Here is a 27,496-nt window from a genome sequence, read left to right as displayed (position 1 = left end):
GCCTGCTTCTGGCTAGGCATCTGAAGTGCTGACCCCCTCCACATTTCTCCCTCACCTGCTCTCAGCCCCAGAGCACGCCTGGATCCTACCTCTGCAGGGCTCAGCTCTGGGCTCCCCTCTGCCATATAGACAAGCCCACCCCAAGGTTCTTATCCAGGTGCAAAGCTCTCAGGAGGGTCCCCAGATCAATTGCAGTAGCCCCTATGCAGATTGGGCCCGTGACCTGCCCAGGGTTTAGCCTGGAGACAGCCACAGAGACGGGGAAGGAGCTCAGGCCAGCGGTCGCAATCCCTGTTGCACAGTCAGGCTAACTTCTCTGCAGCGTCAGCCCCTCAGCAAGCTCCCCATTACCCCCCCCACCCCGGTCTTTCTTTTTCCTCCCCAGCACTTTAACTTTCCATCCCTGGCCCCCCTCTCCCCTCGCTCCGGAGGCCCTTGCAGGGCTGGCAGGTCCCTGTCCAATCGCAGAGCCAGGCCGAGCATTTTGCCTGGGAAATGCAGTTGCGGGTCGTTGCCCACGGAAGGAGCTGACCCCTCTCAAATGGCAGAGGAGCGAGCGGCTCCGTCTCGGCCCTAATGGACGGGTGGGCTCCGGGGGGGGCTTGGCCCGGCTCGTTGTCTAAAGAAACATAAGTGCATTTGGCGCCTTGAGATACAATTGCCTTGTTGAATATTTCAGAGGGTTCCCGGAGAGAAAGGGGCGAGAGGCCCAGAGCCACGCGGCTTTTGTTGGGCTGTTTCTTTTTAAAGAAAGTGAAGGGATTTTACTTCAGAGCTGCAGGGCAGGAGAGTGGGCATTGGGGGAGAGGGGGGGTCTGCCTGCTGCAAGGCCAGCTCCAGCCTGGATAATGGCTGCATCTCGGGATGCAGAGCCCCAGCAGGCCAAGCTGTGCTAGGTACAAGCCTCCACCACCTGGTCCAAAGCTGCTGGAGCTGCCTGCCCCCGGTGACTGCAGTGGGGCTTGGGCCAGGCGCAGGACAATGCCCCGCTGAGCACCTGTCCGAGGGCTGCCTGCACAAACTTGTGCTGCATCAGCTGCCGCTACTGCAGAGATGTCAGTAGCTGGCCCCCGTCGCTGCATGGGAACAGAGGCTAAGTGACTTGCCCAAGGTCACACAGGAAGTGGCAAAGCAAAGAATCGAACCCACGTCTCTCAAGTCGTAAACTGGTGTCCTTCCCTTGGAGCATGTCCTGCACTACCTGGAGCTGGCATGCAGAATCCATAGCCTGCACGCGCACCCCCACAACACACTTCTGCCACGGCTTATAGCTAAATGTACGCCACAGGCTGAACTGGAAGAGCTGAGATTTGCATGAGCACCTTGTGGGGACAGAGCTGCACCTCCCTTTATCAGTACAAAGTAAGCTGCCCTGTTACATTCCCTGTCATGGCTTAGACTCTAATTGCTGTGGGAAATACCAAGCATTTCCAAAGCACCGACGGGTTAGTGGGCAGTACAAGGCTGTGCACCAAGTTATTCCACACAGGTATCTGAGCTCAGAAACCAGAGAGGACAGAGCTCTGCCTGGTCAGCTCCAGGCCCTTCCCTCCAGTCTGTTTTCTAGGACTTTGTCCCATCCGCTGATGGAAGGTCCCTGTGATGTCCCCACAGGCCCATCTGGTTTGCCGCTTTAATGGCTGTCCCACAAGTCGCCCCGGTGTTCTACGCTTAGAAGTGAGTGTGACGTTGCACTCCATATATTTTTATAAAAATATGTTTGTAAGTGTGGATACGATGTAACTGGAATATGCTTTATGCAAAAGGTCTCTTGTAAGGTATCATTACAAAGCTTATCTACTGAGTGTGTGCATCCTATTTATACGAATGTGCCATTCTTGTATCTGAAACTAGGAATATGAAATATAACTCTGAGGGTCTATTTTAATTATGCAAAGTGTGGGCCATTAATGGTTATTTGGAATCTTGATGGCTCCCATTAACCAGGACGATTGGTTGTAAATGGCTCTATTTATTTGTACGACTTCCTGTATACCTGTGTGCCAGCCAGTGGGTAATGAAATCTCACAAGACATGTGATCATGTCACCTGAACTGGAATCCATCTTAACCTGGTGCTTTTCCATTTAGAAGAAGGGGTGGGAACCCAGAGAGAGAGACAAAGGATTCCCACCTTGTGTCAAAGCTATTAAAGGGGGTGGAACAGAACAAAGAGGCTGTATGCATCCGATGAAGTGAGCTGTAGCTCACGAAAGCTTATGCTCAAATAAATTGGTTAGTCTCTGAGGTGCCACAAGTACTCCTTTTCTTTTTGAGTCATAGGGAAATCCCCTAGTTACCACCTGAGCTGGAACTAACAAGGATTGTACTAGGGAAAAGAACTGGGCCCAGACTAGGAAGGAGTCTAGTCTGTGAAAGAAGCTTATTGGAACATCTAAGGGTGAGATTTACCTGTATTCAGTTGCTTAATGTATTAAGCTTAGACTTGCGTGTTTTGTTTTATTTTGCTTGGTAACTTACTTTGTTTTGTTTGTTATTAATTGAAACCACTTAAATCCTACTTTTTATACTTAATATAAATCACTTTTGTTTATTAATTAACCCAGAGTAAGTGATTACTATCTGGGGGAGCAAACAGCTGTGCATATCTCTCTATCAGTGTTATAGAGGGCAGACAATTTATGGGTTTACCCTGTATAAGCTTTATACAGAGTAAAACGGATTTATTTGCCATTTGGATCCCATTGGGAGCTGGGTATCTGGGCGCTGGAGACAAGAGTACTTGCTGAACGGTTTTCAGTTAAAGCCTGCAGCTTTGGGGACATGGTTCAGACCCTGAATCTGGGTTGCAGCAGGCTGGTGTGTCTGGCTCAACAAGGCAGGGTTCTGGAGTCCCAAACTGGCAGAGAAAATGGGCTCAGAGGTAGTCTCCGCACATCGGGTGACAGTCCCAAGGGGGTCTCTGTGACCAAACCCCTCAGTGAGGTCAGCTTAGCTATGGCAGGCGTGGGCGTGAAAACTCCACGATCTGAGCGCCGTCGCTACGCTGCTCCCAACCCCAGTGTAGATGCAGCTGGGCTGATGGAAGAATGCCTGTCACCGTGGCTACCATCCTTGGAGAGGCGGAGTTCCTACAGGGATGGGAACCCCCCCCTTTCCCACGCTGTAGGAAGCGCGTCTGCTACAGCACAGCTGTGGCAACGTGGTGCCGAGAGTGTAGATGTGGCTTTAGAGAGCCCCCATCACAGGATTTCCCTTGACACTGAAGTGTAGGGGAAGAGCCCAATTAAGTTTAAATAGGGCCGAGGTTCTCTCCCCCCCACCTCCGGCCCCCCACCCCCATAGTCCTAGTTGTAAACTCCATTGTATCTTGGGGCACTAGGTGTTTGTATTGCAGTCGTGGCTGGAGGCCCCAGCTGGGAGTGGGGTTCTATCCTGCTTGGTGCTGCCTAGACAGCCAGAGAGGGGCCCTGCCGCAATGTGGTTACAGTCTAAAGGGTGGAAGGAAGGGTTGTCCCTAGCTCGCAGATGGGGAGCTGAGGCCTAGAGCCTCAGGAAATCTGTGGCCAAGCTGACCCCAGAGCCCAGGTTTGCCTGAGTTTCTTCCCGTGCCTGGATCCCAAGCCCATCTTTCCCACCTCTGCTGGGTGTGTGGCCCCTGCAGACACGAGTGACTACGGGTTGGTGCCCCCTGGGAATAGCTGCCCCTCAGTGTCCCTGCAAGATGTGGTCAGACTTGGACAATGGAAGTTCATCTCTGATGATAGCCCCCAGCAGCTCTCCTGCAACAACCAGTTATTTCCCTTCCCCTCCCATGTTCCCCCCAGACACTGCATGCTGCTTATCTGGCCTCTGCAGGGCTCTCTGCAGCTGGGAGTGGCTCAGAGCCCCAGGCATTGTGGGATCCCTCCCCAAATGCACAGACTTGCCTCTGGCTTATGGGAGCGGCTGCCTGGCTCTTCCCCCTTGTACAAAGCAGAGCTTGAGCTCTAAGACGACATGAACCCCCCTCCCCCCCAGCTCCCTTCTCCTGAATTCAAAATTCATCCCCTTTGCATTAAAGTTTCTTTGCCAAAGAGCAATTAGATTAGCATCTAGACTCAAAAAAAAAAGCCAATTTGCAGGCAGGTGGTGCTGCCGCCTTGGCTTTCAGCTCCATAATGGGGCTGCAATGAATAAGCTGGCACTGAAGGAGAATAATGGGAAACGCAGGGGGAGAGGATGCTGAGATGAGAGCTGATGAGAGGGGAAGGCGGGTGGAACAGGGAGACTCAGGAGACAGGAGCTGTGGGGGTGGTTGGAACCGGACCCTCCCCCAGACGATGTTGGAGGGAGTGGGGGCTTGGCTGGAGGGGGGTTCCTGGTGATGAGGGGGAGCTTGGGGTCCTGAGGTAGTGAGAGGAAGGGGAGGGTGCAGGTGATGGATCTCGAGATGGCACGGTGGGGTAGCCCATTAGAGAACCTGGCCTGTCCCTCCAGGGTGTGATGGGTGGATTCCCAATGGGTCCTGATTCTCCTGGCCTTGGAAGTCTTGGGAGACTCCCATTGGATTTCTGGGACGGGAAATCCCTGAGCTGGGTTGGGGTTTGGCTCTGGGTCCGACTGGAGTTTAGACAGGTCACAGGATCCACATCAATGCTCCATTATCCTTCCGCAGCCCAGGGTGATAACCTGGGAGCGGGTCGACTCTCTGCCGGTGGAAAGGCCACAGCTTCTCTGACTTCCACGGAGCAATGCAAAGTGACCCCAGCAGGGAGTCTGGCCCCGTCACTGTCACAGCGGCATTTAAATTAACACTGGCCCTTGACTCAGCCATCTCTGCACAGCTCCCCTTCACTTCCCAGGCTGGGGCAAAGGGTCCCAAGGCCAAGGCTGTGCAAATGGCAAGGAGACGCTCACTGGTTATTTCCGCCTTGTCACAGGAGCTAAACACCGCAAATCACGTGGTAATTAATCGATGAGCAAATTAGTGACATCAGATGCAGTTTCCGTATAATCTGCAGACACATGCAGGAGTACAGTGCATGGCTTGGCAGCCCCTGGGGTGTCTCTAGCTGCTGGCTGGGACACAGGCCGGTTATTCTTTCCTCTCTGCCCAGGGAATTTCAGGTGGTTTGTGGGCAGCCAATGCCTGCTGCTCTTGGAGACCCGTCCGTGGAAATATTCAGCCGTAGGGATCAGAAATTGAGACACAAGCGAGGTAAGGAAGAGGGGCTTTGGAATGTGGCTGTTCCAGATGGCGGGAGCTGCAGGGGAGAAGGAGCTCTCGCCACCAGCGGTCAGAGATGAGCTGGGGTCCAGGGACAGACTGGGTCTCTGTGGTTGGCCGGAGAGAGTCCATGGAGGGCTGTTAAAACCATGGAGCGTTTTGAAGGTGTCGCCGGCTGAGACCAACCCCTTCTGCGCCCAGAGTTTGCACTAGTGAGGAGACGCCTGAAGAGAGCAGGCCGTGCCAGTGCCAGCCGGAGGCGTGAAGTCCTCCTGCCTCTGGGCCAGCCTGGCGGGCACTCAAGGTCTGGGCCCAGTGGCTGCTGCAGAAACAGAACCTCCCACTTGCAGGGCGCCCTCTAACCCTCCGTGGGGCTGGGGATGGAGCAGCCTGTGGTGGCTTGGAGAGGGCAGAAATGGGCCAGGGGAAGCCAGGCCTTGCCACCGCCTGGCACTGAAGGAGCTCTGCCCCCTCCAATCCTGCCTTGATCCTGGCCCCAGCCTCCCTTCCCTATTCTCCAGGTGGCTCTGGCATCCTCTCCCCGTGCTGCCAGCATCCTAGCCGTAGCTGGGGGATTTGCGTCCCCCAGCATGTCCCTGTGGCTCCATGCTCCACCCACCGGGCTGTTTGCGTGGATGTCCCATCCTGGGGCTGGGGAGAGTGACTGGAGCCCACGGGGCACTCTGGGGGCAGCGGGCAGGCAGGGGCAGTGGAGATGGAATGAGGAGCAGGCAGGTCTCTAATGCAAGGACATTGTCCTCTGGTGAGGAAACAGAGCTGCAGGGGAGTGTCCAGGGGGCTGGGCAATGTGGCCTGCCCCTCCGCTCCAGCAGCCTCCATCTGTCTGGACAGGGGCAGCAACAGCTGGGGGGCTTGGGCATGTGAGAACTTCCTGGGCTGGGATAAAGGGAGGGGAGTGAGGTCAAGGGGTTAGAGCACAAACTGAGTGTCAGGACTCCTGGGTTCCATGTCTGGCTCTAGGAGGGAAGTGGGATCTGTTGGGTTAGAGCAGGGGACTGGGAGTCAGGACTCAGGGGACCTATTCCTTGGGCACTGTATGACCCGTGGTGCAAGCCTCTCACTGTCTGTGCCTCAGTTTCCCCTCACCGGTGATAGGGATTAGTGCCTCCCTCTCTCACAGCAGGGCAGGGGGGTCTTCTGCTCTTGGTTGGGTACTGAGACCCCATCTGAGAGACATGCTAGGCTGCAGAGTGGGGCACGACACCCCCCACCCCGGGCTGGTGACAGGCCATGTGCAGGGAGGGATGTGGCGGGGACTGTGTACACGCTAGATGTGCAGCACAGGGAGAGTGCGACAGACACGTGCGCCAGGGCCCCTCCGTCTTCCGCAGGCTCATTACCCTCCTATTACAGCTTCTTCACGTACCTCGTTGGGCTGGCAGCCTGCCTGCTCCCTGAACACAATTGCTTCGATTGCAAGCTGGCACAGGGCCCCTGCTCCCCTGGCCTGCCCCCCTCTTTCCCTGCTGGCAAGGGCAGGGCCCCCTGCTGCCCCTCCCTCCCCTGCTGCTGGTGTGTGTAGCCAGGCTTCCACTCTGCGTGCCCATGGTGGTGCGGGGGGGTTGGGACTTGTGCAAAGGCCCCTTGAGGTCTCTGGCTTTGGCAGATGTTCAGCACAGCCCAGCACCTGGCCCTTAGCGCAGACAGCTCCCTTTCACACGCAAAGATCCTAAACCACCTGGGGCTCCCAGCCCAGTGGGAGTTGGGCACCTCTCCCTGATGCTCCTTTGCCAGATCCCAGCCTCTGCCCTCACTTATCCGGGTGTAAACCTGGAGCCCCCTCACAGAAATAATGGGGTAACTCCAGATTTATGCCCATGCCCTGAGATCCAGCCCTGGCGTTGTGGGAGAAAGATACCTCCCACCCCGCTCGCTGACATGCAGCCACCTCTGGGGTGGAGCTGGGAAGTCTATCCACGCCTGCAGCTCCGTGCTGCGCTCTGGGAAGGGGTGGATGCTATGGTGGTGGGAGGTGGGAGGTGGAAGGCAATGACCTGAGCTGGTGTTAGGCCAGGGCACGGGAGCTATTCCCCTGTGCCTTATGAAAAGGGCCACAGGATCTTTAATGATCATGCCGAGGCCAGGGCCCAATGGGGTGTTAATTCTCTCCTGCCAGAGGGCTCTTTGAAGCAGGGACAACTCTCCTCTGTAAGGCCTTGCAGAGCGAATGAAAAAAGCCAGACACCGCCACCCCTCCCTTTGGATTTATGCTGCAGAGAAAGTCCCTGGAAATAGGCAATAAGCGAGCTGATGACAGCAGTGAGAAGCACGAGCTGTGCATGCCCCTGGCAGTGGAAACCCATTGGAAATGGTAGTGCTGGGGGTGGAGCTGGTGTCCTGCACCTGGTACGCAGGAGCAGCTGGGTGGTATCGGGGGAGATCGGGGTGACCCTTGATCCGCAGAGTGTATCAAAGGGCTGAACGTCCATTATGGCTGCAAGCTCCATGTTCTCTCTGGCACATCCCGCCTTGCTGGGGTCCCCCCACCCCGAGGAGTCAGTGGGTGTAGCTGAGAAGTATTTTCAGACCAGGGTGGGGGTTGGTTTATCAGGTCTCCTGGAGCACGGCTGGGAAGATGGAAATGGGGGGTGGGGTGCTGGTGGAAAGAGGGGAGAAGGGGGTGGGGTGCTTTCCTGCTCTGCTCCCCCTTCCATCCACAGGTCTTATTGCTCCAAACATGCAGTCAGAAGCAGCGGGGTGAGTGGGTTGATGGGGGGGGGGGGGAAATCTAAGCGGGAAATCTAAGCGGGAATAAATGGAGGTGTTGAACACACCCACAGCCCCGCGCTTTCCTTTTCTGGGCTCGGGGGTGACAGCAGGGAGAGATCCACCCACCCAGCTCTCTCCTGGCCCCCGGTCCGGCAGGGAGCTAGAGAATCCGGTAATTAGGGTTTAACAGGTTAAATAATTGATCATCGCACTTGACCTGCAGACACTGGAGCGGGTTGGTATCCTAACATTGGCCAAGATTTCAGAGTCAGTGCTTGGGGCGGGGGGTCCAAGCCCTGGCATGTATCTGCTCAAAACAGGGAGTTTGGTGTGCAAAGAGCCTCTTGATTGCATAGGCAACCATTGGCTACCAGTGGGACCAGGACTTGGGCAGATGGACTATTCCTGGCTCTGCCATGGGATCTGGGGCAAGTCCCTTTGGACTTTCTGTGCCCACTGTGCAGTAGGGATTCTGTTCTCCATAAGCTCCTGTACCAGTCCCCTAGCCCAGCCTTACCTCCCAGGGGTGTGGTGCCATTAAATACAATACAGGTTATGGGGCGCTCAGGTACTCTAGGCCCGGGGACCAGGTCAGTTCCATGGCTAGACAACAGGGCAGCTCTAACATTGTTTGCGGCCGCTAGGTACTAGTGTAATATAGGAACCTATCCTTGCAACAAAGCCCATTGCCAACTGTGCCCACATATCTATTCAGGGGACACCATCACAGGGCCTAATCACATCAGCCACACTATCAGAGGCTCGTTCACCTGCACATCCACCAATGTGATATATGCCATCGTGTGCCAGCAATGCCCCTCTGCCATGTACATTGGTCAAACTGGAAGTCTCTACGTAAAAGAATAAATGGACACAAATCAGATGTCAAGAATTATAACATTCATAAACCAGTCGGAGAACACTTCAATCTCTCTGGTCACGCGATTACAGACATGAAAGTTGCGATATTACAACAGAAAAACTTCAAAACCAGACTCCAGCGAGAGACTGTTGAATTGGAATTCACTTGCAAATTGGATACAATTAACTTAGGCTTGAATAGAGACTGGGAGTGGCTAGGTCATTATGCAAGGTAACCTATTTCCCCTTGTTTTTTCCTCCCCACCCCCCCCACCCCATTCCTCAGACCTTCTTGTTAAACCCTGGATTTGTGCTGGAAATGGCCCACCTTGATTATCATACACATTGTAAGGAGAGCGATCACTTTAGATAAGCTATTACCAGCAGGAGAGTGGGGTGGAGGGAGGTATTTTTTCATGCTTTGTGTGTATAAAAAGATCTTCTACACTTTCCACAGTATGCATCCGATGAAGTGAGCTGTAGCTCACGAAAGCTTATGCTCAAATAAATTGGTTAGTCTGTAAGGTGCCACAAGTCCTCCTTTTCTTTTTGCGAATACAGACTAACACGGCTGTTACTCTGAAACCTGTCATATACATGCTTGTGCAGCATGCAGATCTGATGGCTGTGGGGAGCAATGAAGTACCTAAAATAGACAGATCATCAAATAATGAACCTAATTCCCCCTTTTTTGTGGGATCCTTGTTAGTGAGCTCCTGGCTCCCTCTGTGGCTTCCAGCACTCATGCCTGGCTGGCCAGAGCCGAGAGCATCCCAGTGCGCAGGAAAGGGTCCCACTTTCTGTTGAGGTTGCCTTTATCAATAGTTGATAAGAGTGTGGCAGGTTCCCCCCAGGGTGCCACCTGGAATTGGGGTACCACTAAGCCCCCTGGACCCACCAGCCTGGGCTCCTTTTATACTGTACTGCTGTGACAAGCTGCAAAGCCCTCTTTAGCCTGCATTTTCACCAGCATACATACAGGTAGGGGGACACCCAGCTGCGGTTACATGCAGGCAGACTCTTTAACCAGCCCCTGCATGGGAAGGCTTCAGCTAGGGCACCTCCCAGTTCTTCAGGTACACACCCCCTCTGGAGTGTAAACCCAAAATTATACTGTCTTGCATTGCACAGGGACCTGTACAGCGTAAGCTCATAACATTCACCCCCTCCCTCAATGTGGAGAGGAATATGCAACAGCTTTCTGCTCCGAGTTATGACTCCCACACACTGGCTTTAGAAAAAGCAAAACCAAGTTTATGAACAACAAAAGATAGATTTTTTTAAAGTGATTATAAGGGATAGCAAACAGATCAAAGCAGATTACCTAGCAAATAATTTAAAAAAGCAAACTTAGGCTATTAGGTTTAATACTCTAGGCTATTAAGTTTAATATACTAAATAGGTAGGGTGAAAATCTGCTATTCATATCCAAAGTGATGATACAAACAGGCTGCAGATTCTCAAAGTGTAAGCTGCACTTGTTTAGAGCCTGGAATGCCCAGATCTTCCATTCACAGGCTAAAAATCCCTCTAGCCTGGGTCCAGCACTTCCCCCCCCCCCCAGTTCAGTCTTTGTTCCTCAGATGTTTCCAGGAGTCTTCCTGGGGTGGGGAGTAGGTGAAGAACCATGATGATGTCACTCCCCTGCCTTATGTAGCTTTTCTTATGGTGGGAACTGTTTGTTTCACAGCTTGGTTCCCATGCCAGTCAGTGGAAAAATACTGACGTCCCAAGATGGAGTCCAACAGCAGGTGGCCTGGTCACGTGTCCCTGTAGAGTCACAGCAGCCATCCCCCACGGGCTGTTTGGAGGGTTCACAGGAAGCTCACCAGGTGGGAGATGAGCTTCTCCTAAGGCCTATCGTTTCTTCCTGATGGCTCATTCACCTGAATGGACCCTTCCCAGCCAGCCATCTACACTGAGAGCATTTTGCCAAATGGGCATTGCCCAGTAATAGCTACATGTGAAATTGATACATAGCCAATATTCCTAACGTCAGACACAAACATGATGCAGGCATGCAAATAGGATAATCCTATTCAGCAAATCAACCTTTCCAAAGACACCTCACATGCCTTGTCTTGTATAAAATACATCATAATTGTGATATAATTATATCATACTACCATCACGATGGACAATATGGGGTGCAGTGTTAATGGTTAATCAATGTTATCGATTGTTATAAGTTATAGATTGTCAGAGGGTTAGGCATCCCAGATGGCACCAGCCGGCTTAGTCTCTAGCTAACCCTTCCTGAGCTAAACAGTGTTGGCTCTGTTTGGCCCTTGGATGGGAGACCTTTGGTGGAAATCTGGATTTTATTTTTGTCCATTTGGAAACTTGGCCCTGGATCGGAGAAGAGGTTCTCAAATGCCCCAGCCTGGTTGCAGGGCTGTCTGGCTCTAAAGGGTCAGCTTGGGGCACTCTTCAGTTAGGCTGTTGTAACAGGCAGGAGCAGGGGGGGAGGCAGAGTTTCTATTGGCTCCATTTAATTTCCATTCATTGCAGTTAGGCTGCTGGTGCCCCTGTGTCATTCCCAGTGGGGGGAGGGACCCTGTTCTCAGCTCCTCGCTCTGGAGATGGTCACCGAGGGCCCACCCCGGGGGTGAGGAGTAAGGCAGCCCCATGTAGCCTGGTGATGGGGTATATAACCTACGCTAGCCCCCTGAGGGTGAATGAACTGCTCTGGGCTCAAGCAGGGGAGTCAGACCTGGAGGGAAGATGTAAAAGGGAGAGCCCCAGCTCAGCTAGTGCCAGGCCAGGAGAAGAGCAAACCTCAGTCCTCAGCAGCTGAAGGCAGCGGTTGTTTGGGTGATCACTGCCTGCTGAGGCCCCTCTGAGAGAAAGGGGGGGCCCAACGCCAGACCGTTGCTTTGGAGCTACTACCAGAGACTTGCCTGTGGGCACCACGCTGGGCTACCGCCCATCGGTGGCTCTCTGAAGGAAGAGAACCCTGCCCCGACCGGTGTTCGTTCAGCTGGGTTTGGTTTTGCTTCTCATGGCTGGTGGCCCTGGAAGGGGTGGATGCACTGGGGAGGCCCCTATGAATCTTGTGTCTATGGGGCACTGGAGGAAATGGATCTTCTGGGAGGCAGGGGGTGAGTCTCCCAGGGGACGCCAGCTCACCCCTCAGCTGAGCAGGGTCCCTGCTGGGAGAGGACCCTGGGGATTCCTGGTGAGCCCGGACAAAACCCAGGTGGGCCTTGTGTCCAGGAGGGATGGAAAGCCACCCTGCAGGGCAGTGCTTTGAAGCTAAACAGGGGCCCTGTCTGTAGCCTAGCCAGGACTGGGGACTTGTTTCATTGACACAGGTCGCAAGCAGCACGGCCTCATGGTGGTGGTGGTGGTGGGGGGGGACTTGAAGCTTTTTAATTCCTCAGGGGCCTGTGTTCCCCTCAGCGTGGCCTCCAGCACCAGCGCGGAGCTGCATCCTGACGCAACATCTCCAAAGCGCAGACGGAAAGTGCTTTTTGGTGGAGCTGCTGGCTGGTTCAAGGACCCCCCTCCCCAAGCCTTCTGCTCTCCAGAGGCCTCCCCAGAGGCAGGGGCAGATGAGGTGTTCAGCCCAGGACTGGAAAGATAGTGGGGGGTGAGGGGGAGTTTGCGGGGCTTAAAGGGGAGACAGTCAGCCTGGAGCACGGAGCGGTCGGTTCTGTTGGCCCAGCGATTCCAGGAATCTGTGCTGGACCCGCGAGGTTCTGCGCCCGCGGCTGGAGGAGGAGAGCGTGGCCTGGCCTGGCTCAGGCTGGGGAGCTCCTAAAAAGCGAGGCGGTGAAACTGGCACACACCGGGGCTGCACTGCGGAGCTGGTTCACAGCAGCAGGGAAAGAGGATGCCACCCGTTCAAAACCGAGCAGGCAGGGCCTGGCTGGGCCGGCGGCTGGTCCCTTAGGGAACTACTGGGGCAGGCTGGCCCCTTGGGCAGCGCGTGGGGTCAACTTGGAGGCTGCGCTGAAGAAAGGGGCCGTTTTGTGGGTGGAAGGAGACTCCTAGATTCCAAGGCCGGAAGGGACCGCTGTGATCATCTTGTCTGAGCTCCTGTATAACACAGGCCAGAGAAACTCCTCGCCCCGCAAATTCCTTGAGCAGATCTTTCAGAAAAACATCCAATCTTGATTTTTAAATTTCCAGTGATGGAAAATCTTCCATGACCCTGGGGTAAATTGTTCCAATGGTTAATTGCCCTTTCTGTTAAAAATTGACGCTGTATTTCCACTCTGAATTTGTCTGGCTTCAACTGCCAGCCATTGGATTGTGTTGGACCTTTCTCTGCTAGACTGAAGATTATTGCATCTCTGGTCCCCATGTAGGCAGTGGTGTATTAATGCCTAGGCCGACAAATTTGCAGGGGCAGCAAATTTATAATAGCAGCCAGAGGCTGCTTCCCCTGGTGCCGGTTCGCGCCCTCCGCCCCCAGCCCCGCCCCAACTCCACCCCTTTCCCGCCCCCTCCCTGCCCCTCTTGGTCCCCTTCCCCAAATCCCCGCCCCGCCTCCTCTCCTGAGCGCGCCGCGTTCCCCCCCTTCCCCCCTCCTTCGCGAAGCTGTTTCCTGCGCAAGCCCTGGCAGGGAGCGGGTAGAAGCAGGACCTGGCGGCGCGCTCAGGGGAGGGGGCGGAGGCATGCTGGGGCGGGGCGCTGCTGGGGGGCGGCAATTCTTTCTGGGCCTAGGGGCGGCAAAATCATTCATCCCCCACTGCGCGTCGGTATTTCTAGACTGTGATCAAGTCAGCCCTGAAGCTTCTCTTTGCTGAGCTAAATAGACTGAGCTCCTCCCTATAAGGCCTCTTTTCAAACCCTCTAATCGTTCTTGTGGCTCTTCTCTGAACCCCCTCCAGTGAACCGACGTCCTTGAATTGCGGGCACCAGGCCTGCCCACGGGATTCCTGCAGCGGTCGCACCAGTGCAGAGGTAAAATAACCTCTGCTCCGACTGGAGAGTCCCGGGCTACGCACCCCCGGGCCGCGTTCGCTTTTCTGGCCCCAGCGCCGCACTGGGGACGCGTGTTCCACTGATTCTCCACCGTGGCCCCCGCATCTTTTCCAGCTACAGCTCAGCAGCTTCTTGCCAAGTCCAGGCCGGAGCCCGCCCAGCGCTGGGCTGGGACTCCTGGAGGTTGGCGGCTTCCCTGCCTTTGCCTGGCTCTGTCAGGCCCTGAGCAAGGACGTCCAGCTGGAAACAGACCCCTCCTTAATCTTTGCCGCCCGCTGACAAGCCACGCGAAGCCGAGGCTGCTGCAAAAGTGGAAGTGAAAGTGGGGTCCCGGGAGGCTTTTAAAAGCTTCCAAAAATAGCCCGAGGGAGAAGCCAGAGCTAACCCTTCCATTGCTGGCACACTCCCCGTCCACCCCACCCACCTTTCTGTACTCCTAGCAAAAATGAATGGGGTAGGACTCTGTGGGGCCAGAGGGTTATGGCAGGCTGAATTAGCATGAACAGTACTCATGGTGGTGGAAGGGGGAGGGTTTAATGAGTCTTCTCGTTAACTCCTCTTTAATTAGTAGGGCTGTACCTTTATGGTCCCTGGGGAGCAGGATTCTGCCCAGGTGTCCGGCCCAGGAAGGGAGGCCGGGCTGCTGACTCTGGAGAGGTGATGTGGGCAGTCGGTCTCCTGTCCCCTGTTGTGCCTGGTTAACTTCAGGGTCAGTCTTTGGGCTGCACTCCTTGCTGTGCTGAGCGGAAGGGCCGGATCCTGGACTGGTGCCTGGGTTGGGGGGGAATCAGATGGTCTGATAGGCCTTGCCTGACTTTCCTCTGAGTCCCAGCGGCTGTTTCTCTCCCCTGGCTTCACACACGCCCATAGGCCCTGACCCAGGAGAGCGGGCACCAGCTCCATCCTGTCTGACACCAGTGGCAGGGATATCAGCAGGCAGCCGAATCCCCTTGCTGCTTGCATCCCACTTGGAATGCTTTGTTCTGAGGTGTATTACGGTAGCAGCTAGGGGCCCCAGCTGAGGTCAGAGCCCCATGGTGCTGGGCGCTGGACAGACAGCTAGTGAGAGCTTGTCAGCCCTCCCCTCCCGTCCCCTGCAGCTTTAAAAAGCAAGCTGCATCTCCTGGGCTGGGACTGAGGCTCTCCTTTATTACCACAGCCGTTTTCCCAGGCTCCGTCCAGCTCTGCCCTCCACTCTAGGGGGTCTGTGCCCAGGCCGTCAGTGGGGCTGTGGGAGCGGCCATTGCAGATGGCTTCAGCGTGGAAAAGGCTAAACAGGTGGCAAGGCCTCGGAATGAGGAGACCTGGGCAAGGCATGTCCCTGCTCCATGCCTCAGTTTCCCCCCTCAGTAGAGTGGGCATGCTGCAGCTGCCTGTGGCTCTTTCTTTGTCCCATCTCCCGGCCTGTTCCCTTCTCGGCTCCTCCCTCCCCGCTCAGTGTCAGTCGCTAGAAGTGAAGAGGGTCGCCTCCAAGAAGCGAGGCTTGGAGAAGCGTAATCCCCCCCGTCCTCTCTCATCCCTCTGGCTCTCACAGTGCCAGGTTTTCTTCTCACCCTCAAACAAATTCCCCGCTTGGAAGACGCAATGGCCGTGCTGACCTCGTTCCGCCATTGCTGTCACCTCTGCGCCATCGACTGGCGTTTCTGGAGCCAGGGGCACAGCTGCCACCTGCCAGGAGTGGTGGGCATGATGTCTGGGTGGCAAGACGGTGACGCTTTTCCTTAGAGATTATGGGTGCCCCCATTTCTGGGCACCCAACCGGAGATGCCTTAAAAGCGGCCTGCATCTCGGAGGTCCCTTTAAGGTGTCTTAAATTTGACCCTCGGTATCACAGAGGACTCAAGAGTCCAGCTGGGCAGTTGCCATCAGAATTCAGGAAGGCCTGGCAAGTCTTGGTGGTGGATTTCCTGGGTCAGCACCACGGAGCAACCTGTCTCTCACCAACGTGTGTTCAGAGTTTCCCTGGCCTCTCCCTATGGAAAGAAGAAACTTAGAAAGAAAAGGGAAAAGCAACAACCCTTCTTTTTTCTTTCTGGCCCCTAAACTAGTCAAGGTGCATAAATATGTTTAAAAAACGAGCACTTAGAGCTTAATGGAAAATTTCCCTTCTGTTATGATTATTTCTGGGTCAGTAAAGTACCATTCACAGCTCCCAAAGACTGATTGGTCCTGACATCATGAGGGCTTTTTGGTTGAAGTTTGATTTATAAATAAGACTCAGAGGTACAGCCTGGGGGATCGGGGAGCAGTTTGTGCGGAGCAGAAGAAGCCATTCACTAATGGAACAGAAAGTTTCCGGGCTCTGAGGGACGGCACGCTCGGGGGCTGTTTGTGATCCCAGAGCCCTGCTGTGCTGGGCTGTTAGCAGCACCTCTGCCCTCGCATGGCCCAACGAGCCAGGACTCTGTTAGGGCTGGGAGCCGACCCCAGCCTTCCCCTGAAATTCTGATTGACCCTTTTGAGGTACATGAGTCCGAGCGGACAGCTCGGTGTGTCCAAAGGAAATACTTTTTCTGCACAATGCCGAATGAGCCTGTGGGAGTCAGCCTCAGTGATGTATTGTAGCAATTAGAGCTTTGCAGGGTTCAAAAGACGACTAGACGTTTCTATGGATAAAAAGAATCTAGACAGTAAATATTGGCGGGGGGGGGGGGGAATAACCAAGTGTTTGGGAAGAGATCGAAACCTCCTGCTTCAGGGTTTGAGCCAACTTCCAGCAAATAAGGGCCAGGAGCAAATGTAGCTCCCAAATGTAGCCAACTGGCTGGAGAATTTTCTGGGATTCTGTTGTCTCCAGACTCTCTGTGGGGGGGGGAACTGGCTGTGGATGGAAAGTGAATGGAACTGGGCATTTCCACCGTTACACGGGGGAAGATGGGGATCTGCGTACCTGGGAGAAGCGACTGCGCTGCAAGGTGTGTCTCCTTGAATGAGCCATGGTGTTCCCGTGTATCTGGGAGCTCATTTGGGTTGGGCAAATGAGCCCATTACAGGAAAGGAGCATGTGTGATTTAACGTTGTGGGCCATTTATAACCAGGGAGCCAGGTGGTGCGCAGCCCCCGTCTTCATTACCCAGGTTTCAATGGGTTGTTTAAATAAATACATGTTCATGAAGACAGATGCAGCCTGGGCACCGACATGATGCAGAATCCTCTCTGCAGTCGGTGCGGGGATGGGCTGGGGATGGGAGTTGAATCAAGCAGAGCCTCTCCAGCCTAAGCCAGGGAAGGGGAGCCCCTCTGCGCTCACCCATGAAAGGCATTTCTCTCCAAGAGGATGCAGAGCTGTATATGGTTTAATTAATCAGGATGTGCCTGGTTCAGCAGCTGCTGCTGGAGTGCGTCTGAGCAGCTTCTTATCTTCACTGTTCGGAAAGGCCTGATCCAGCCCTCCCCAGAGCTGGGGCCTTGAACCCCCGAGTGGCTGGCTCGTTGCCGAGGCTTTGTGATTAGCTAGCCGAGGGGTGATTCTTGAGCTGTGTGGGAGACGCTGGGCCTGAGTTTGCATGGCAGCATTGCTGCTAGAGAGGAGGGTGCCTCTGAACGGTGCATAGCTGTAGCGCTGGGGAAATGCACGCACCTTTGAGCCTCTGCTAGGGACGGCAGCTTGCTCGGGAGGGTGGGGCTGGGTGCTGGGACCCTGGGATGTACGTCTCTTCAGAAACGGACCGTCCTGACATTGGCCCATCCTGTTCCTGATCCAGCTCAGAGCATCATGAGAACCTGCCAGCTTGCAGTACATCCCCACCTGCATTGCCAGTCCTGCGCTGTTCGTTCTGACCAGCGGCCACAGCAGCAAAGATGGGGAAGTGATTTGGATCGGCGGATTTATCCCTGCCCATAACGTGGCATAAATACCTCCAGCCTGGGCTGGAATGGCTCTGTGCCAACAGCCCTGGGGCTGAATCCTGGCCTGTGCCCATGACCCCGGCCAGTCCCTGCTGTCACTGTCCATGGTGCTGAATGCCCTGCCATTCCCCAGGACTAGTTACCCATCTCTGCCTATGGTGCTGAGCCTTCACATATGCAAATATTACATCATCCCCCCTTCCCTCCCAAAACACTTGGCATTTGGGGTTAAGTCTCCCTGACCCTGTGCCCTCTGAGTAGTGCCATTCTAGCCGAATTCCTTCAGCCAGTCTGCATGGCTCCCTGGGACCTGGGCTGGGGCAACCTCCCTCCTGCCCATTCATTAAACGTTAAGCTTGTGCGGTGTACGCTCCAGTACTCGGCAGCTTGCAATGTACTGATCAGCAGTACCCTGCGGCTGAGGTCAGGATAACCCCCAGCCGCTTGGTTCCATCTGCTCAGTTGATTCTTGCAAAGCAGCACAAAATTCCCGTTATCACCTAGCTAAATGACCGTCCTTCCTGGGTGGGAACTGGCCTGGCCCCTCAGCGCCTCTGAGGGGACCTGTTAAGTACTAAGGAAGAGAGAAGCCCTGGAGAGGGAAAACCTGCAGCTCCCTGTTAGCGAAGACGGGTTCTACCCCATCAGCTCTTCCCTTCACAACCTCTGGCATGAGCCAAAGCTATTCCGAGGGGGCTGCCATGTAACAGCACCCTACCCAGGAAGAGACATCGCAGCAGGAAATGACTCTCGATCACCCTCTTGCCGTGAGGCAGGCTGGGGTAGCAGCAAAAGCCGAGGACCGGGGAGCAGGATGCCTGGGTTCTATTCCGGGCTCTGCCCGAGGCTTCCTTGGTGGCTTTGGGCACGTCCCGCAGGCCAAGCTTTCCAGAAGGGATTTGGGGTGCCCCAGGCCTAAGCAACTTGAAATGGGGATTAATTCCCCCCGTGTGGGCACTTGGCACTTCCTGAAAATTGGGCCTCATTCACACCCCTCAGGAGGGCACCCCGAAATCGAGGCGTCTAACATCACGATGACTGGGAACCTTAACCTCTCTGGGCCTTCATTTCCCCTTTTGGGAATGGCCTCGGGGCTGGTCAGCCAGCGCGGGGGGAAATCGCAGGGGCAGCATGGGGGAGTGTCCCGTTCTCACAGGACAATGCCGCTCAGCCGTCTAGAAGGGGGCAGATGAGGCTTTCAGAGGCTGTGGGGGGGGCAGTCTTGCACTCCTGCCCCACCTGCCTCAGAGGGCTAGTGAAGTAACAGGCCCAGGCTCCTCCGAGTTCTGCCCAGCACACGTACAACGTGACGCACTATGGCAGGGTCATCCCAGCGCAATGCCGGGACATCGCGCCGGTGTTCCCTGGTGGCTCGCCCCCCGTCGGTTTGCTGACTGTTGTGCTCTAGCTCGCTTCGTGCAAAGGGAGGTGCGTACGTGCACACACGCAACGGAGATCTGTGCCCAGCCCATAGGACGTTTACGGAAATCCATTTTGCTCCTTGATCCTAGCATCCTTCCGGGGTGGGTTGCCAGGTTTCCGCGCGCACAGCTGGTGGCCTTCCCTTCCCGTGTGGCTGTCTTCTAGTGGACCCCCCTTCGTTACCCTGGATTTGATGGTGTAATGTGTTAACATTGCTGGGTGTTTGACGTCGAGGTTGCTGCTAGAAGCACAAAAGATGATGTCTGACGAGGTGCTGTGTGCTTCCCAGCGCTTCCCTGAGGGGTCAGGTGCAGTGAATTCTGAGATTTTTTTTTTTCACGGCTGCTGGAATATTACTGACCAAATAACACTTGACACTTTTCTCTGACGGAATCTCCCAGACCTAGGGGAGGAGAAAGGCAGGGAGGAGAGAAGTGGAGCATACTTTCCCCACTCCCACAGCCTTAATACTTTCAGGACTTAAACAGTAAGGATTTCACCCCAGGGACGAGATCGCACCTGTGCCATAGGGCAGCGCCTCGTGACCGCCTCAGCTCCCCGGCCCCTTCTTCAAAGCCACAGATATTCACGGCCCCCTTGTATTTACTGGAGCCGCCAGAGCCAGCGGTGGAGAGACGAGCACCCTGCTAAGCGGCTAGCATGTATTTGCGTGTGAGACGGGGATCATGGGAGCCTGAAGTGGAGGGTGGGTGTGTGGGGAGGCAGGGGACAGAGGTTTTCTTTGCTTTAGATTGTAATAACGTTCTCAATGCCTCAGGACCGCCCCCCCCCCGCCCCCCAGCCAGCTGAGCGACTCTGATCTAGCGGAAAGTCATGGGCCTGCTCTTAGCATCCGTCCTCGCTCGCTTTTCCCTTATGGCAGCTCAGCAGTTGAGCCCAATGGCTCATTGGTGCCAAGCCCAGTCCCTTAACAAAGTGAAGAGAGAGGCCGCGGCTTGCTAGGATTACTCAAGTGCTTAAAGTTAGCTCTGTGCTTAAGTGCCTTGCTGAATGAACTGAGCACAGCGGTGAAACCAAGTGCATCCTTTCCCAGCTCCAGTCCCTTAATGGCTGCTGCGTATCAGCCCACATTAGCTAATTGAATCTATTCCCACTTGTCCTCACCCTAAAGCTGATCTCTGAATACTTTCCTGGTCCGTCAGCATTTCCAAAAGTACTTAGCTATTCCCTCCCCGCTGTAACCTTTCCTCGGGGCCCTGTCGGAGTTTCCTTGAATGTTCTCGGGCAGCTGGCGAGATGCTCAGCCTTCCCCTCCCAGAACCACAACCCCTAGAGCGCCTGCCATTTGGCTCTCAAAAGAGCCTTATTAAATACGTATTTAACTGTCAGCAAAACTGCTGCTCTCTTTGGGTATAGCAAGTCAGTTACAGTGTATCGCTCCGGTATCTCGTGCTGAGGCATTCGGTTCCAATCGGTATTAAATCTGAATTAAGTGTGGGACGGCTACAAGCCGGGCCCTGTTCACGTGTTGTTCTCTTGTTCCGTTCTCCTTCCACCCAAGCTGAATACAGTCTCCCACCCCGTCACCTCCTCCAGGAAGCAGGGGGCCTTGTGCTTCTGTTTAGGAATTGCACCTGCAGCATAAATGGATGAAAAGTGTGTGAGAGATGTGAGGAACAGGGTGGTCTCTCTCTAAGTAGTCAGTGAGCCCTCTAGCGACACTCCCTGTGCTCTGGGTTTTGGAAGCAGCCAGATTAGCCATGTCTGTAGCCAGCCCTGGCATCTTTATGTACAGTTTGGAAAGAAGATCATTTGGGACCTAACCGAGCCTGTGTTGTTTCTGCACAAAAGACGCACACGCAGAACGTGCTGCAGTTTTGTTTGTCTCCGTGTCGTGCTCTCACCTACGTCCTGAGAGAGACTCGCAGAGTCCGCAAGGTGGTGCTGAGCTATTCCCTGCCCCCGCCCCCCAAAATCCAACCCCCTTTGCACAAAACAAGCCCTAGACCTATGGGGAGCTGAGTCCATGGGCGTTGCTGCCCCTTGCCTGGAGCTGCCTCCGGGTTGTGATACCTTTTTGTTAACACAGGGAGGCACCTGTGGTGAGCTGTGTCTTGTCACCATAGCAACTGCATCCCGGTTGAGCCCGGCATGGACTTGAGGGTGATGCTACAAACTGTCTGGTTCAGACACCCAGGCCCTTTGGCCGTGGACAACTCTGCTGCTGGGACGGCTCTGGGGAGTCTCTGGAACTTTAAATCCTGACTAGAGGATTTGGGGAACTTCTGCCAGCCCCAAACTTCATCCCCTGGGAAGCAGCTAACAAGGCGCAGGAGTGACATGAAGCCCAATGCCCTTGGGCCAGCCCACCCTGGCACAGATGGCAATCCCGGGAGTCAGGCTGACACGGAGCTGTGCTCTTTCTCTCTGTCCTGACCTCGTGGTGTGAGCGCTAGGGGTGCCAATCAGGGGAGCGGAGAGAGCACCCAGGCTGACTTCCCCACCATGGGGTTAATCTTGGCACGCCCCATGCAGTGGGAGCTGGTTAATGGGCCTGAAACCCCTGCCCTGCAGTGGCGCTAGAATCAGAAACAGCCTGCCAGCGGGACAGCCAGGCAGACCAAAGTCCCCCATCCCTGCCCAGAGAGCTCTGGTCCTGCAAGAGGTGGAGCACCTCGATTTCCTATTGAGTGCACTCGGCAGCTTGCAGGATCCGGGTGAGAACGGACACAGCACTGACAGCAGCAGGGCCAGCTCCCCCATCCCCCCCCGCCAAGTGACTCATCCCTGCTGGTCAGCCTGAGTCCACCGGGCCCCCGGTGCCTCTTCATGGATTCTCCTGAGCCCCTCGGCTCCTTCCTTATAAGCCTCACAGCGGCCACTGTCCTGTTGATCCAGGCTAGATTCAAACAGGTGCCCTCCCCACCAGGAAACTTTGTCTCCTCTTCCTGCATTGTCCTCAGTTATCCCTGGTGCAATGCCAGGAATTGGAGAACTCCCCCATTCCCTCCCTTCCACCCCAGTGAAAACCACCTGTCCTGCTCTCTTGGGTGTGGCGTCTTCTGAAGATCATCAATGCTTCTCACGCACTGAGGGAGGCAATATCTATGGGGCTAGACTCTGGGCTTCCCCAGAGATATCGAGTGCCCTGCTGCCTTAGCATCTGGGGCCGAAGAGAAGCCCCTGGCTTCCATCAGGAGGTGGGTGCCTGTTGTGTGGGAGAGGCCCTGGCACAAACTTGTCCTGCTCTTGCTAAAAATCTAGCCAAGAACTTAAAATGCTCTCCAGGCTCTGAGCTTCCCCACCACGCAGGATTCGAACCCTTGAGGTGGTGTGAGCAACCACGGAACATGGCAGTGTGTTTGTGCTGGTCAATATCCTTCAGCATGTGCCTTCCAACACAAGTTTGTATGATTATTATTCATAATCATGTTTATTACGGTGCTGCTCAGGGACCTTCTGAGAAGAGGGCCCTATGGGGCTAGGTGCTATACAAACCCAGAGTAATAGACGGTCCCTGCCCTGAGAGTTTACAATCTAAATGCCCGGGACGGGGGAGGGAATATAACGCACCAACAGAGTGAACAATGGGATGGTGGCAAATGTCAGTTTGGTGAGGGAGGGGATTAGCTAAGTAACTGTGTCGATCAATGGCCTTTAATATGTGCCTCGCCGCATCAGCTTGTTTCTGTGCCAGTCAATATCCTTTAATAAATGCCTGGCAGCATAGAGATGTATCTGTACCCGTCTGGCCATGTGGCCTGCACAGAATTTAACTTCCCTATAATTAACATCAAGAGCAACAACAACAACAGAGTGGCAGATTTAATTTACTCCTGGCAACTCTAAACCAGCAGAACACTTAAAAAAAAAAATCGCAGTCATGATTCATTGGCCCGGCAAGTTGGCTCAATGGCAGCTCTTCGGATCCCTCCGGTAAATTAACCTTCATCTCCCTTCCCCTCCCGTGTGTCTGTGCATCTCTGCTGTTCGGTAGGGCATATGCGGTACTGGTTCCAGCTCGAGGCAGTTCAGATCTAGCCAAGCTGTGCCTGTGTGAACAGACACCCCCCTTCCCCCCTACCCTTCTTCCTCTGAAAGCAGCATTCTTCTGATGCTGCAGGGCTAGTATCTGCTGAAGACTTGGAAATAAAACTAGCTGTCTGGAAGTGCCTGGTGGGAATAATTATTCAGCTGGGAAGTGTGTAAGTATGTTGTAAACAAAAGTCCAGCCCCAGTGATGTTAGCGGCGTTCAGGATTTCAGTTTTCTGCAGGTGCATGAGTGTCTCTTGTACAAATATTGACCAGGGTCTAGGATAATAGCACTGAGATCCTCCTGTCAGTCAAACAGCTCCTTCGATTGTTTCATTGACTCCTGGCAATGGTGCACAGCAGCAAACGGTTTTAACTTTCAGGCAATATTTTACTGGTGCTGCTCTCTGACTGTCTGAGCAAATTTTGGATTGAGGATTGTTTGGGTTTTCATGGCAGCTGGCTGAGCGCTTGAGAAAGGCTGGGGCAGCTGTGGTGAAAGCCGGAGGCCTGGGCACGGTACGTGGATTCTTTTAATATTAATAGCAGTGAGAACAGCTTTTCAAGATGGGGCCCTGAGTTAGGCCAGATCTAACCGTGGAACTTAGCCTCATACCAACAGCAGAAAAACCATAAACGATTGTCCTTAACATTCAAACAAGTAAAACTAACCAATGGGGCAACAGCTCTCACCACCTCCACTCCCTCGGCCTCCCCCCAACAGCTAGATATTATGTCACTAAACAGTAAATAGAACTGGGATATTACTGTGCTCCTGATTCACCATCTGTAAAATGGGGATAATTCTACTGACCCGCCATGGTAAAGTGTTTTGTGAGCTATGAACGAAAAGCTCTGTGTGTGAGAGAGGTATTATGAGATCCTCAATAAGAGGCTTACTAGAAGTGCAAAGCATTATTAAAAGCAACATTTAAAAGCTTCTCAAAGCAGTCAAGGCCAGACTTTTAATATCTTTGATTAAAGTCTAGTCTTGTTCCTTGCACCCCACCCCCTCCTTATGTCAGTATAAATATTTATACTGTGTCTCTGTAGAGGAAGAGATCTCCTGATTTCCTGTCTCTGATCACTTTATCTGCAGGAGTCAAAAGTGATAATGTGCAAAAAACCCAGTTCTTAGACAGCTATCCTGTGTCTCCTAGCAGCTGAAGCTAAAGGTCACATCTCGCCTGGCCAATCAGGTGTTAGGGTCAAGCTCCTTGGCTGTGCGTTTTCTTGCACAATTTCCTTTTGTGACTTTTTAAAAATTCACTTAATAGGAAATTAATTTTTGTTTCTCCTTTATTCTGTGTTACCCTCCAGCTGCTGCTTCAGGTCCTGATCCCAAGTGCCCTGAAGCCAATAGACAGAATCCTGCTGACATCGGCGTCAACTTCCTCAGTTCCCAGGCGGTGCTCGACCCCCGCTCCGCCCCAGGACCTGCCCTCACTCCACCCCTTTCCCCAAGCCTCCCCCCCGCCTCTTCCTGCCCCCGCTCCTCCCCGTCCCCCCAGCACCTCCTGCACGTCGCTGAACAGCTGATCGTGGTGGGTGGGAAGCGCTGGGAGGGGCAGCAGCTGATTGTCAAGGCTTCTTTTTGGCCCCTATGCCTGCTGATGTCAATAGGCAATGGGATTGTCAGAAGCACCTAACTCCCATAGGTTTCTAGGTGCTTTCTACATCCCATGAGGTGCCTATCGGCCTCTTGAGACCCCCAAATGTCTTTGAAACCCTGGTCCTTGGTTCTGCCTGTGAAATTGACGAGTCTGACATGCTTCTGCAGTGGGAGGAGTTGTTTCAGTGACCGCTTGATTTGATTGGTGGATTTCAGAAGAGGGTGTGGCTTGCATCAATTGCCGGGGAGGGGGTGCACTGTGCAGGGATCAGATAAACACCCCTCCCCACACAAAATGAGGGGAGAACCAGGCAGGTGGAAGCTCCCTGTGAATGGGGGAGTGGAGGGTTAGGAGGGGAGCTACTGAGATTTGTGGGGGAAGCAGCCGGCTCCAGGCTAGGAAGGAGGGTCCCAGGGATTCCAGCCTGTTCCCTGGCCCGGGGCCACCACAGCCGCTCCAGCCTTTCTGGCTCCCAACCTTGCCTCGGTTCCACTCCTCCATAAGCAGTGATGGTGTAGGACACGTACACACAATTTCGCCTTTTCATCTCCAAGCTCCACTCCAGTCTACCCAGGCCCTGCGTTGACCTCTGATGTGCAGCCACCTCTGTTCAATGGTGCTGAGCAACTGCGCCAAACCCTTTGGGGCAGGGAGTGAGGAACCACGTCCTCCCTTGAGAGGAGAGTAATTTGTATAGCTGTGGCACCGAGGAGCCCCAGTCATGGGCCAGGCCTCCATTGCGCTAGGTGCTGTACAAACACAGAACAAACGAGACTTTCCCAGCTGGCCTGATGCGCAGGGCAAAGAGGGGACAAATGGGATGAGAGCCCAGAGAGCTCCTCTTCCTTGATACCTTCGGTACCGACCCACAAGGAGCATCCCAGCCGGGGGCCGTTTCTGAAAGCAAACGCTCGGTGCGCAGCAGCCGAAAGACACGCAGTGAGAGAAGAAAGGGGGTGTGTGTGTGTATGTGTGTGTGTGTGTGTGTGTGTGTGAGATCAAACCCACCGAAGGTGATGCTAATCTTTGCCATTGGCTCCAGTGGACCCTGGATGTCTGCGGCTTGTTTGCATGAGCTTGTGCTGTTCAGACCCTTTCCCAAGAAGGCTGAAATTCACAGCTTGAGGCCGGAAGGGAACATGACCCTGACCTCCTGTGTAACACAGACCAGAGAACTTCCCCCAGTGCTCCCAGCTTCACGCCCATAACCTTGGCTGAGCTAGGCTCGGAAGAGACACCCAGACTTGATTTAAAGGTTCCAGGTGAGGGAGACACCACCACATCCCTCGGCGAGTTTTTCCGGTGGTTAACACCCCTCCCTGTTAAAAATGTGAGCCTTCTTTCCTGTTGGAGTGGGCCTAGCTTCGCTTCCAGCCAGCGGCTCTCATTCTATTTGCTCTCCAAAATCTCCTCATGGAGGGAATTCAGTCGGAAATGGTGATTGTCACCTCTTAACCTTCTCTTTGTTAAACCAAATAGATTGAGCTGCTTTAGTCTCTTGCTGAAATATGGTGGTGAAACGACTCGAAATCCAAGCTCCTTCCCCATCCATTGGGATCGCAAACCGGCCCTTTATTGCCCCCAGATCGTCTCAGCATCTCTCAGTCCCTGTTCCTTCCCCAGACAGTGGTCTCCTTTCGCCACTGAAAAAGAACCAGTTTCCCAGTTAAAACGGGCCCTTTTCTCAGCCTTCCCAGCCCAGCGCTTGGCTCCGGGCCGTGTTCTCCTTTGGAAAAACAGCCATTGGCAAGTTTCCCTTTGGGAGTGGAGGGGAGGGGAAGGGGAAGGGGAACCAACCTGTCCCAAAGGAAATGGAGGGGGGGGATTTTTGTGTATAAAATGTCACAGGAAGTTTGGCTCAGCTTTTCCCTGCCTCGTAAATACAGGAGGAGTGTGTGTGTGGTGGTCTTGGGGGGGGACAAGGGGAAGTCTTCCCTTCCCTACACTGACCAGCCCCACTCCAGGGAGCACAGAGGTCAGCCTTGCAAGGCTGCAGTGGGTGCTGAATTCTTGGGCTGTCATCCACACCAATCCTCCATTGGTCATAGATCGCTCATCGGACTGGTGTTAGGGCCTCTGGGCTCTAGTCTTGACTCTGGGAAGGAATGTGGTCTAGTGGTTAGAGCAAGGTGCTGGGAGTCCGGATTCCTGGGATCTGTTTCATGGTCTGCTCAACCACATTTGAGTTATTTACCCTCAGTGAAACCAGCTCAAAGTCTGACAGAAAAGGGGCACCTATGGGCCTCACTGTCTAAACCCCATAGGTGTCCCCTTTCTTTCTGACTCTGAGTTTGCATTCACTGGGGGACAGAGAAGGTAAATAACTCATTTTAGTTGAACAGATCCTCCAGGAGAACCCAGGAGTTCGGACTCCCAGCCCCCAGCTCAAACCAGTGGGCTCCTGGAGTTGAGAATAGAACCCAGGTGTCCTGACACCCTATCTCCCTGCTCCAATAACTGGACAAAACTCCCCTTCCAGAGCTGGGAACAGAACCCAGGGGACCAGATTTGTTCCCTGCCTCTTCCGTTTGACCCCTCTGCTCCTAGCAGTTATCTCAGGGCCTGTCCGCACTCCACCTCCTTCCTGCAAAGAGAGGATTTTTCATGCTGGAGGTATAATTCCCCCTCGCCCGCCTCGCTGCTCTGTGAGGGTGGGTTTTAAGAATGGTGGAGTCTCTGTGCATTTGATTGCCTCTCTAACGAGCATGCCAGCAGCCCGGTGACCCAGCCAGCTGCAGCTCCTCCTGCCTTGGTGTTAATTAGTCCTACTCAGTGGGGAGCTGGCACTGGGCCTGGGGACATGTACAAGGATTACAAGAATAGGCACAAAACAAGAGATGATAACGGATCATTATTAACTTCAAACTTCCCTGAGAGTGAGGGAGAGGCAGCCACGAACAAGGCTGGCGAGAAAAGCTCTGTCGGG

This window comes from Natator depressus, chromosome 19, assembly GCF_965152275.1.
Source record: "Natator depressus isolate rNatDep1 chromosome 19, rNatDep2.hap1, whole genome shotgun sequence".
Lineage (NCBI taxonomy): Eukaryota > Metazoa > Chordata > Testudines > Cheloniidae > Natator > Natator depressus.
The sequence above is the reverse complement of the archived record's forward strand: the minus strand, read 5'-3'. Positions refer to the sequence as shown.